The sequence below is a fragment of the Staurois parvus genome, unplaced genomic scaffold (assembly GCF_062004578.1).
Source record: "Staurois parvus isolate SC_StPar_1 unplaced genomic scaffold, SC_StPar_1.0 ptg000403l, whole genome shotgun sequence".
In the NCBI taxonomy this organism is placed as follows: domain Eukaryota; kingdom Metazoa; phylum Chordata; class Amphibia; order Anura; family Ranidae; genus Staurois; species Staurois parvus.
In genome coordinates this window covers 3,080,724-3,093,947 of record NW_028318199.1, presented here as the reverse complement: position 1 = coordinate 3,093,947, position 13,224 = coordinate 3,080,724, and positions in this window count along the sequence as shown.

Here is a 13,224-nt window from a genome sequence, read left to right as displayed (position 1 = left end):
TTTTTTGTCATAGGGTGCTGGCAGATTACGGGCCTCCCATTGCTGCTGCCAGGCCCGTAATCTGCCATGGGCCCCTGTACCACCTCCTCATGCTGCTGCCAGGTCCAGAGTGTCTCATGGGTCCCTGTACAGCATCCCATTGCTGCTGTCTCCATCGCCACACTCTGCCATGTGCCACTTTCAGGTCTCCTCACACTGCTGGTGTGTTACATTTTTTGTCATAGGGTGCTGGCAGATTACGGGCCTCCCATTGCTGCTGCCAGGCCCGTAATCTGCCATGGGCCCCTGTACCGCCTCCTCATGCTGCTGCCAGGTCCACAGTCTCTCATGGGTCCCTGTACGGCCTCCCATTGCTGATGTCTCCATCGCCACACTCTGCCATGTGCCACTTTCAGGTCTCCTCACACTGCTGGTGTGTTCCATTTTTTGTCATAGGGTGCTGGCAGATTACGGGCCTCCCATTGCTGCTGCCAGGCCCGTAATCTGCCATGGGCCCCTGTACCGCCTCCTCATGCTGCTGCCAGGTCCACAGTCTCTCATGGGTCCCTGTACGGCCTCCCATTGCTGCTGTCTCCATCGCCACACTCTGCCATGTGCCACTTTCAGGTCTCCTCACACTGCTGGTGTGTTCAATTTTTTGTCATAGGGTGCTGGCAGATTAGGGGCCTCCCATTGCTGCTGCCAGGCCCGTAATCTGCCATGGGCCCCAGTACCGCCTCCTCATGCTGCTGCCAGGTCCAGAGTGTGTCATGGGTCCCTGTACGGCCTCCCATTGCTGCTGTCTCCATCGCCACACACTGCCATGTGCCACTTTCAGGTCTCCTCACACTGCTGGTGTGTTACATTTTTTGTCATAGGGTGCTGGCAGATTACGGGCCTCCCATTGCTGCTGCCAGGCCCGTAATCTGCCATGGGCCCCTGTACCGCCTCCTCATGCTGCTGCCAGGTCCACAGTCTCTCATGGGTCCCTGTACGGCCTCCCATTGCTGCTGTCTCCATCACCACACTCTGCCATGTTCCACTTTCAGGTCTCCTCACACTGCTTGTGTGTTCCATTTTTTGTCATAGGGTGCTGGCAGATTACGGGCCTCCCATTGCTGCTGACAGGCCCGTAATCCGCCATGGGCCCCTGTACCGCCTCCTCATGCTGCTGCCAGGTCCACAGTCTCTCATGGGTCCCTGTATGGCCTCCCATTGCTGCTGTCTCCATCGCCACACTCTGCCATGTGCCACTTTCAGGTCTCCTCACACTGCTGGTGTGTTCCATTTTTTGTCATAGGGTGCTGGCAGATTACGGGCCTCCCATTGCTGCTGCCAGGCCCGTAATCTGCCATGGGCCCCTGTACCGCCTCCTCATGCTGCTGCCAGGTCCACAGTGTCTCATGGGTCCCTGTACGGCCTCCCATTGCTGCTGTCTCCATCGCCACACTCTGCCATGTGCCACTTTCAGATCTCCTCACACTGCTGGTGTGTTCCATTTTTTGTCATAGGGTGCTGGCAGATTACGGGCCTCCCATTGCTGCTGCCAGGCCCGTAATCTGCCATGGGCCCCTGTACCGCCTCCTCATGCTGCTGCCATGTCCACAGTCTCTCATGGGTCCCTGTACGGCCTCCCATTGCTGCTGTCTCCATCGCCACACTCTGCCATGTGAGACTTTCAGGTCTCCTCACACTGCTGGTGTGTTCCATTTTTTGTCATAGGGTGCTGGCAGATTACGGGCCTCCCATTGCTGCTGCCAGGCCCGTAATCTGCCATGGGCCCCAGTACCGCCTCCTCATGCTGCTGCCAGGTCCACAGTCTCTCATGGGTCCCTGTACGGCCTCCCATTGCTGCTGTCTCCATCGCCACACTCTGCCATGTGCCACTTTCAGGTCTCCTCACACTGCTGTGTGTTACATTTTTTGTCATAGGGTGCTGGCAGATTACGGGCCTCCCATTGCTGCTGCCAGGCCCGTAATCTGCCATGGGCCCCAGTACCGCCTCCTCATGCTGCTGCCAGGTCCAGAGTGTCTCATGGGTCCCTGTACGGCCTCCCATTGCTGCTGTCTCCATCGCCACACTCTGCCAAGTGCCACTTTCAGGTCTCCTCACACTGCTGGTGTGTTACATTTTTTGTCATAGGGTGATGGCAGATTACGGGCCTCCCATTGCTGCTGCCAGGCCCGTAATCTGCCATGGGCCCCTGTACCGCCTCCTCATGCTGCTGCCAGGTCCACAGTCTCTCATGGGTCCCTGTACGGCCTCCCATTTCTGCTGTCTCCATCGCCACACTCTGCCATGTGCCACTTTAAGGTCTCCTCACACTGCTGGTGTGTTCCATTTTTTGTCATAGGGTGCTGGCAGATTACGGGCCTCCCATTGCTGCTGCCAGGCCCGTAATCTGCCATGGGCCCTGTACCGCCTCCTCATGCTGCTGCCAGGTCCACAGTCTCTCATGGGTCCCTGTACGGCCTCCCATTGCTGCTGTCTCCATCGCCACACTCTGCCATGTGCCACTTTTAGGTCTCCTCACACTGCTGGTGTGTTCCATTTTTTGTCATAGGGTGCTGGGAGATTACGGACCTCCCATTGCTGCTGCCAGGCCCGTAATCTGCCATGGGCCCCTGTACCGCCTCCTCATGCTGCTGCCAGGTCCACAGTCTCTCATGGGTTCCTGTACGGCCTCCCATTGCTGCTGCCAGGCCCGTAATCTGCCATGGGCCCCTGTACCGCCTCCTCATGCTGCTGCCAGGTCCACAGTCTCTCATGGGTCCCTGTACGGCCTCCCATTGCTGCTGTCTCCATCACCACACTCTGCCATGTTCCACTTTCAGGTCTCCTCACACTGCTTGTGTGTTCCATTTTTTGTCATAGGGTGCTGGCAGATTACGGGCCTCCCATTGCTGCTGCCAGGCCCGTAATCTGCCATGGGCCCCAGTACCGCCTCCTCATGCTGCTGCCAGGTCCACAGTCTCTCATGGGTCCCTGTACGGCCTCCCATTGCTGCTGTCTCCATCGCCACACTCTGCCATGTGCCACTTTCAGGTCTCCTCGCACTGCTGGTGTGTTCCATTTTTTGTCATAGGGTGCTGGCAGATTACGGGCCTCCCATTGCTGCTGCCAGGCCCGTAATCTGCCATGGGCCCCTGTACCGCCTCCTCATGCTGCTGCCAGGTCCACAGTCTCTCATGGGTCCCTGTACGGCCTCCCATTGCTGCTGTCTCCATCGCCACACTCTGCCATGTGCCACTTTCAGGTCTCCTCACACTGCTGGTGTGTTACATTTTTTGTCATAGGGTGATGGCAGATTACGGGCCTCCCATTGCTGCTGCCAGGCCCGTAATCTGCCATGGGACCCAGTACCGCCTCCTCATGCTGCTGCCAGGTCCAGAGTGTCTCATGGGTCCCTGTACGGCCTCCCATTGCTGCTGTCTCCATCGCCACACTCTGCCATATGCCACTTTCAGGTCTCCTCACACTGCTGGTGTGTTACATTTTTTGTCATAGGGTGCTGGCAGATTACGGGCCTCCCATTGCTGCTGCCAGGCCCGTAATCTGCCATGGGCCCCTGTACCGCCTCCTCATGCTGCTGCCAGGTCCAGAGTGTCTCATGGGTCCCTGTACGGCCTCCCATTGCTGCTGTCTCCATCGCCACACTCTGCCATGTGCCACTTTCAGGTCTCCTCACACTGCTGGTGTGTTACATTTTTTGTCATAGGGTGCTGGCAGATTACGGGCCTCCCATTGCTGCTGCCAGGCCCGTAATCCGCCATGGGCCCCTGTACCGCCTCCTCATGCTGTTGCCAGGTCCACAGTCTCTCATGGGTCCCTGTATGGCCTCCCATTGCTGCTGTCTCCATCGCCACACTCTGCCATGTGCCACTTTCAGGTCTCCTCACACTACTGGTGTGTTACATTTTTTGTCATAGGGTGCTGGCAGATTACGGGCCTCCCATTGCTGCTGCCAGGCCCGTAATCTGCCATGGGCCCCTGTACCGCCTCCTCATGCTGCTGCCAGGTCCACAGTGTCTCATGGGTCCCTGTACGGCCTCCCATTGCTGCTGTCTCCATCGCCACACTCTGCCATGTGCCACTTTCAGGTCTCCTAACACTGCTGGTGTGTTCCATTTTTTGTCATAGGGTGCTGGCAGATTACGGGCCTCCCATTGCTGCTGCCAGGCCCGTAATCTGCCATGGGCCCCTGTACCGCCTCCTCATGCTGCTGCCAGGTCCACAGTCTCTCATGGGTCCCTGTACGGCCTCCCATTGCTGCTGTCTCCATCGCCACACTCTGCCATGTGAGACTTTCAGGTCTCCTCACACTACTGGTGTGTTCCATTTTTTGTCATAGGGTGCTGGCAGATTACGGGCCTCCCATTGCTGCTGCCAGGCCCGTAATCTGCCATGGGCCCCAGTACCGCCTCCTCATGCTGCTGCCAGGTCCACAGTCTCTCATGGGTCCCTGTACGGCCTCCCATTGCTGCTGTCTCCATCGCCACACTCTGCCATGTGCCACTTTCAGGTCTCCTCACACTGCTGGTGTGTTCCATTTTTTGTCATAGGGTGCTGGGAGATTACGCGCCTCCCATTGCTGCTGCCAGGCCCGTAATCTGCCATGGGCCCCTGTACCGCCTCCTCATGCTGCTGCCAGGTCCACAGTCTCTCATGGGTTCCTGTACGGCCTCCCATTGCTGCTGCCAGGCCCATAATCTGCCATGGGCCCCTGTACCGCCTCCTCATGCTGCTGCCAGGTCCACAGTCTCTCATGGGTCCCTGTACGGCCTCCCATTGCTGCTGTCTCCATCACCACACTCTGCCATGTTCCACTTTCAGGTCTCCTCACACTGCTTGTGTGTTCCATTTTTTGTCATAGGGTGCTGGCAGATTACGGGCCTCCCATTGCTGCTGCCAGGCCCGTAATCTGCCATGGGCCCCAGTAACGCCTCCTCATGCTGCTGCCAGGTCCACAGTCTCTCATGGGTCCCTGTACGGCCTCCCATTGCTGCTGTCTCCATCGCCACACTCTGCCATGTGCCACTTTCAGGTCTCCTCACACTGCTGGTGTGTTCCATTTTTTGTCATAGGGTGCTGGCAGATTACGGGCCTCCCATTGCTGCTGCCAGGCCCGTAATCTGCCATGGGCCCCAGTACCGCCTCCTCATGCTGCTGCCAGGTCCACAGTCTCTCATGGGTCCCTGTACGGCCTCCCATTGCTGCTGTCTCCATCGCCACACTCTGCCATGTGCCACTTTCAGGTCTCCTCACACTGCTGGTGTGTTCCATTTTTTGTCATAGGGTGCTGGCAGATTACGGGCCTCCCATTGCTGCTGCCAGGCCCGTAATCTGCCATGGGCCCCAGTACCGCCTCCTCATGCTGCTGCCAGGTCCAGAGTGTCTCATGGGTCCCTGTACGGCCTCCCATTGCTGCTGTCTCCATCGCCACACTCTGCCATGTGCCACTTTCAGGTCTCCTCACACTGCTGGTGTGTTTCATTTTTTGTCATAGGGTGCTGGCAGATTACGGGCCTCCCATTGCTGCTGCCAGGCCCGTAATCCGCCATGGGCCCCTGTACCGCCTCCTCATGCTGCTGCCAGGTCCAGAGTCTCTCATGGGTCCCTGTACGGCCTCCCATTGCTGCTGTCTCCATCGCCACACTCTGCCATGTGCCACTTTCAGGTCTCCTCACACTGCTGGTGTGTTACATTTTTTGTCATAGGGTGCTGGCAGATTACGGGCCTCCCATTGCTGCTGCCAGGCCCGTAATCTGCCATGGGCCCCTGTACCGCCTCCTCATGCTGCTGCCAGGTCCACAGTCTCTCATGGGTCCCTGTACGGCCTCCCATTGCTGCTGTCTCCATCGCCACACTCTGCCATGTGCCACTTTAAGGTCTCCTCACACTGCTGGTGTGTTCCATTTTTTGTCATAGGGTGCTGGCAGATTACAGGCCTCCCATTGCTGCTGCCAGGCCAGTAATCTGCCATGGGCCCCTGTACCGCCTCCTCATGCTGCTGCCAGGTCCAGAGTCTCTCATGGGTCCCTGTACGGCCCCCCATTGCTGCTGTCTCCATCGCCACACTCTGCCATGTGCAACTTTCAGGTCTCCTCACACTGCTGGTGTGTTCCATTTTTTGTCATAGGGTGCTGGCAGATTACGGGCCTCCCATTGCTGCTGCCAGGCCCGTAATCTGCCATGGGCCCCTGTACCGCCTCCTCATGCTGCTGCCAGGTCCACAGTCTCTCATGGGTCCCTGTATGGCCTCCCATTGCTGCTGTCTCCATCGCCACACTCTGCCATGTGCCACTTTCAGGTCTCCTCACACTACTGGTGTGTTACATTTTTTGTCATAGGGTGCTGGCAGATTACGGGCCTCCCATTGCTGCTGCCAGGCCCGTAATCTGCCATGGGCCCCTGTACCGCCTCCTCATGCTGCTGCCAGGTCCACAGTGTCTCATGGGTCCCTGTACGGCCTCCCATTGCTGCTGTCTCCATCGCCACACTCTGCCATGTGCCACTTTCAGGTCTAATAACACTGCTGGTGTGTTCCATTTTTTGTCATAGGGTGCTGGCAGATTACGGGCCTCCCATTGCTGCTGCCAGGCCCGTAATCTGCCATGGGCCCCTGTACCGCCTCCTCATGCTGCTGCCAGGTCCACAGTCTCTCATGGGTCCCTGTACGGCCTCCCATTGCTGCTGTCTCCATCGCCACACTCTGCCATGTGAGACTTTCAGGTCTCCTCACACTACTGGTGTATTCCATTTTTTGTCATAGGGTGCTGGCAGATTACGGGCCTCCCATTGCTGCTGCCAGGCCCGTAATCTGCCATGGGCCCCAGTACCGCCTCCTCATGCTGCTGCCAGGTCCACAGTCTCTCATGGGTCCCTGTACGGCCTCCCATTGCTGCTGTCTCCATCGCCACACTCTGCCATGTGCCACTTTCAGGTCTCCTCACACTGCTGGTGTGTTCCATTTTTTGTCATAGGGTGCTGGGAGATTACGCGCCTCCCATTGCTGCTGCCAGGCCCGTAATCTGCCATGGGCCCCTGTACCGCCTCCTCATGCTGCTGCCAGGTCCACAGTCTCTCATGGGTTCCTGTACGGCCTCCCATTGCTGCTGCCAGGCCCATAATCTGCCATGGGCCCCTGTACCGCCTCCTCATGCTGCTGCCAGGTCCACAGTCTCTCATGGGTCCCTGTACGGCCTCCCATTGCTGCTGTCTCCATCACCACACTCTGCCATGTTCCACTTTCAGGTCTCCTCACACTGCTTGTGTGTTCCATTTTTTGTCATAGGGTGCTGGCAGATTACGGGCCTCCCATTGCTGCTGCCAGGCCCGTAATCTGCCATGGGCCCCAGTAACGCCTCCTCATGCTGCTGCCAGGTCCACAGTCTCTCATGGGTCCCTGTACGGCCTCCCATTGCTGCTGTCTCCATCGCCACACTCTGCCATGTGCCACTTTCAGGTCTCCTCACACTGCTGGTGTGTTCCATTTTTTGTCATAGGGTGCTGGCAGATTACGGGCCTCCCATTGCTGCTGCCAGGCCCGTAATCTGCCATGGGCCCCAGTACCGCCTCCTCATGCTGCTGCCAGGTCCACAGTCTCTCATGGGTCCCTGTACGGCCTCCCATTGCTGCTGTCTCCATCGCCACACTCTGCCATGTGCCACTTTCAGGTCTCCTCACACTGCTGGTGTGTTCCATTTTTTGTCATAGGGTGCTGGCAGATTACGGGCCTCCCATTGCTGCTGCCAGGCCCGTAATCTGCCATGGGCCCCAGTACCGCCTCCTCATGCTGCTGCCAGGTCCAGAGTGTCTCATGGGTCCCTGTACGGCCTCCCATTGCTGCTGTCTCCATCGCCACACTCTGCCATGTGCCACTTTTAGGTCTCCTCACACTGCTGGTGTGTTTCATTTTTTGTCATAGGGTGCTGGCAGATTACGGGCCTCCCATTGCTGCTGCCAGGCCCGTAATCCGCCATGGGCCCCTGTACCGCCTCCTCATGCTGCTGCCAGGTCCAGAGTCTCTCATGGGTCCCTGTACGGCCTCCCATTGCTGCTGTCTCCATCGCCACACTCTGCCATGTGCCACTTTCAGGTCTCCTCACACTGCTGGTGTGTTACATTTTTTGTCATAGGGTGCTGGCAGATTACGGGCCTCCCATTGCTGCTGCCAGGCCCGTAATCTGCCATGGGCCCCTGTACCGCCTCCTCATGCTGCTGCCAGGTCCACAGTCTCTCATGGGTCCCTGTACGGCCTCCCATTGCTGCTGTCTCCATCGCCACACTCTGCCATGTGCCACTTTAAGGTCTCTTCACACTGCTGGTGTGTTCCATTTTTTGTCATAGGGTGCTGGCAGATTACAGGCCTCCCATTGCTGCTGCCAGGCCAGTAATCTGCCATGGGCCCCTGTACCGCCTCCTCATGCTGCTGCCAGGTCCAGAGTCTCTCATGGGTCCCTGTACGGCCCCCCATTGCTGCTGTCTCCATCGCCACACTCTGCCATGTGCAACTTTCAGGTCTCCTCACACTGCTGGTGTGTTCCATTTTTTGTCATAGGGTGCTGGCAGATTACGGGCCTCCCATTGCTGCTGCCAGGCCCGTAATCTGCCATGGGCCCCTGTACCGCCTCCTCATGCTGCTGCCAGGTCCACAGTCTCTCATGGGTTCCTGTACGGCCTCCCATTGCTGCTGCCAGGCCCGTAATCTGCCATGGGCCCCTGTATCGCCTCCTCATGCTGCTGCCAGGTCCACAGTCTCCCATGGGTCCCTGTACGGCCTCCCATTGCTGCTGTCTCCATCACCACACTCTGCCATGTTCCACTTTCAGGTCTATTCATACTGCTTGTGTGTTCCATTTTTTGTCATAGGGTGCTGGCAGATTACGGGCCTCCCATTGCTGCTGCCAGGCCCGTAATCTGCCATGGGCCCCAGTACCGCCTCCTCATGCTGCTGCCAGGTCCACAGTCTCTCATGGGTCCCTGTACGGCCTCCCATTGCTGCTGTCTCCATCGCCACACTCTGCCATGTGCCACTTTCAGGTCTCCTCTCACTGCTGGTGTGTTCCATTTTTTGTCATAGGGTGCTGGCAGATTACGGGCCTCCCATTGCTGCTGCCAGGCCCATAATCTGCCATGGGCCCCAGTACCGCCTCCTCATGCTGCTGCCAGGTCCAGAGTGTCTCATGGGTCCCTGTACGGCCTCCCATTGCTGCTGTCTCCATCGCCACACTCTGCCATATGCCACTTTCAGGTCTCCTCACACTGCTGGTGTGTTACATTTTTTGTCATAGGGTGCTGGCAGATTACGGGCCTCCCATTGCTGCTGCCAGGCCCGTAATCTGCCATGGGCCCCTGTACCGCCTCCTCATGCTGCTGCCAGGTCCAGAGTGTCTCATGGGTCCCTGTACGGCCTCCCATTGCTGCTGTCTCCATCGCCACACTCTGCCATGTGCCACTTTCAGGTCTCCTCACACTGCTGGTGTGTTCCATTTTTTGTCATAGGGTGCTGGCAGATTACGGGCCTCCCATTGCTGCTGCCAGGCCCGTAATCCGCCATGGGCCCCTGTACCGCCTCCTCATGCTGCTGCCAGGTCCACAGTCTCTCATGGGTCCCTGTATGGCCTCCCATTGCTGCTGTCTCCATCGCCACACTCTGCCATGTGCCACTTTCAGGTCTCCTCACACTACTGGTGTGTTCCATTTTTTGTCATAGGGTGCTGGCAGATTACGGGCCTCCCATTGCTGCTGCCAGGCCCGTAATCTGCCATGGGCCCCTATACCGCCTCCTCATGCTGTTGCCAGGTCCACTGTGTCTCATGGGTCCCTGTACGGCCTCCCATTGCTGCTGTCTCCATCGCCACACTCTGCCATGTGCCACTTTCAGGTCTCCTCACACTGCTGGTGTGTTCCATTTTTTGTCATAGGGTGCTGGCAGATTACGGGCCTCCCATTGCTGCTGCCAGGCCCGTAATCTGCCATGGGCCCCTGTACCGCCTCCTCATGCTGCTGCCAGGTCCACAGTCTCTCATGGGTCCCTGTACGGCCTCCCATTGTTGCTGTCTCCATCGCCACACTCTGCCATGTGAGACTTTCAGGTCTCCTCACACTGCTGGTGTGTTCCATTTTTTGTCATAGGGTGCTGGCAGATTACGGGCCTCCCATTGCTGCTGCCAGGCCCGTAATCTGCCATGGGCCCCAGTACCGCCTCCTCATGCTGCTGCCAGGTCCACAGTCTCTCATGGGTCCCTGTACGGCCTCCCATTGCTGCTGTCTCCATCGCCACACTCTGCCATGTGCCGCTTTCAGGTCTCCTCACACTGCTGGTGTGTTACATTTTTTGTCATAGGGTGCTGGCAGATTACGGGCCTCCCATTGCTGCTGCCAGGCCCGTAATCTGCCATGGGTCCCCATACCTACTCCTCATGCTGTGACGTTGCAACAAGGTGGAATTCAACCCTACATATGTTAGACCGCCTTTACGAACAGCGAAAGGCCATCACCGATTTCCTGATGTTACAAGCGGATAAAGGTACTCCCTGTGTAACTTAGATGTCAGCCATTGGCAGCTCATGCGTGACACCTGCCGCTTGGTCAGGCCCTTTGAGGAGGCCACGCTATTCGTGAGTCGGCAGGACTATGGGATGAACGACGTCATTCCTCTGTTGCACGTCCTGGAACAAATGCTGTTAACAATGGCTGGTCAGGGTGCGGTAGACGTGGCGCACAGATCTCAACGCCACATGACCCCTGTGGGAGCAGGACAGGAAGAAGAGGAGGAGGTAGAGGAGGACATTGGTGCTCAGGAATTATTGAGTGAAATGGGTGGTTTTTCCAGTCAGCGGACAGGAGTGGAGGAGCAGGAGCATCTGGTAGAGGAGGAGGAGGAGACAGAGGACCCAGATGCACCGTGGCAGTATGCTGTGGAGATGGAGGCAGGGAGTCCCTCGCATTCCTTGGCACAAATGGCCCATAGCATGCTCGGTTGCTTGCGTAGCGACAGCCGAATAATAACCATCAGAAAGAGGGATGACTTTTGGCTGTCCACCTTGTTGGACCCTCGCTACCGTTCAAAAATGGTGGCCTTTTTAACACCTGCTGAGAGGGAGGCCAAAATAAAGTACTATAAAAACCACCTATATAGTCAGCTGGTCTCTGCCTTTCTGCGCCATCGTCCATCCTCAGACACTGTGGGCCCTGTGCGCTCGCGTTCCGCTGCCATGGCAGCAGGGGAGGGGTGGGGTGGTAGGAGCAGTGGCAGCTCCACCAGCAGCGGCTGCCTCAGTCTGCAGTCGATGATGAGTAGCTTTCTTCACCAGCGCAGTGAGGAAACTACTAACCAGCCGCAGCAGCAGCAGCATCAGGTGGACCTGGAGCAGGACCTCAAACAACAGGCTTGGGCCTACTTGGACAGCACCCTGCCAACCGAGGTAGACAATCCCCTTGACTACTGGGCAACGAAACTTGACCTTTGGCCCCAACTAGCTGAATTTGCCCTTGAAAGGCTGGCAGATTACGGGCCTCCCATTGCTGCTGCCAGGCCCGTAATCTGCCATGGGCCCCTGTACCGCCTCCTCATGCTGCTGCCAGGTTCAGAGTCTCTCATGGGTCCCTGTACGGCCTCCCATTGCTGCTGTCTCCATCGCCACACTCTGCCATGTGCCACTTTCAGGTCTCCTCACACTGCTGGTGTGTTCCATTTTGTCATAGGGTGCTGGCAGATTACGGGCCTCCCATTGCTGCTGCCAGGCCCGTAATCTGCCATGGGCCCCTGTACCGCCTCCTAATGCTGCTGCCAGGTCCAGAGTGTGTCATGGGTCCCTCTACGGCCTCCCATTGCTGCTGTCTCCATCGCCACACTCTGCCATGTGCCACTTTCAGGTCTCCTCACACTGCTGGTGGGTTCCATTTTTGTCATAGGGTGCTGTATGGCCTCCCATTGCTGCTGCCTCCACCGCCGCACTGTGGCTCCACACTCTGGTTTTGGCCCCGTTACTGCCCAAATGAGTGAAGTGTGTGGTGATTCTAAGATCGACGGCACTCATCTGCATGTCATACTGACTGACAGTATTATTTCTCTTCCCCAGCAGACTCCAAGGGCATTTAAATTAAAGGTACAGTGTTCTGCACTAATATAAAGGCTCTCTGAAGCCTAGAAACACCCTTTTATAAGTTAAAATCGCAGCGAATTTATTCGCATCGAATCGAATTTATTCCTCGAATTCGCCGAATCAGCCGAATCGAATTTTTGAATACTTCGCTCATCTCTAATCATAATATGATCTCCATCCCTGGGGTTGTTATTTATAGTTAGGCGAGCTTCACATGTATGCTGTCCTTTCTGGCATTGCTCTATATGTATTATCAGTTATTATATATTTCCCCTGGGATACTAAGCCATCCTTTGCTCCAAGCTGATGGTATCTGTAACATTACTCTGGTAACTGTGTCTTAATGCATGTCTGTGCATATTTGAGTTCTTTGATATAATGGCGGCGTGGTAATGCAAATAGTCACTCTGAGCGTCTTTTATGCCGTGGATGTGTTTATTTATGTTTATAATTTTTTAATAAAATCATTAGAGATGAGCGAATCGAAGTAGGCGAAGTGGAATTCGAGTCGAATATTGGAAATTTTTCCTAAAATGGCGGCGGACATGTGCAGCGACGGAGCGGGGATGTCTGGGAAGGCGCGCAGACAAGGCGCGCTGACCCATAATGCATTCCTTAATGACATGTGATCGCATTAGCCAATCAGCAGCCAGGCAGCCAGCACTGTGTAATGGTCGAGCTATAAATAGCGGCCATTTTAGAATTCTTCATTTGCCTCCAGTCATTCAAGAGAGGCAGACCGCTCTGTATTAGGGACAGAGTTAGGGCCACAGAAACGTTACTTGGGGACAGAGAAACGTTACTTAGGGACAGAGAAGCATTACTCAGGGACACAGAATTGTTAATGAGGGCCACAGAATCGTTACTTAGGGCCAAAGAAACGCTAGTTAGGGCCACAGAATTGTTACTCAGGGACAGACAGAATTGTTACTGAGTGCCAGAGAATTGTTACTTAGGGCCACAGAAACGTTAGTTAGGGCCACAGAATTGTTACTCAGGGACAGACACAGAATTGTTACTGAGGGCCACAGAACTGTTACTTAGGGCCACAGAAACGTTATTAGGGCCACAGAATTGTTACTCAGGGACAGACAGAATTGTTACTGAGTGCCAGAGAATTGTTACTTAGGGCCA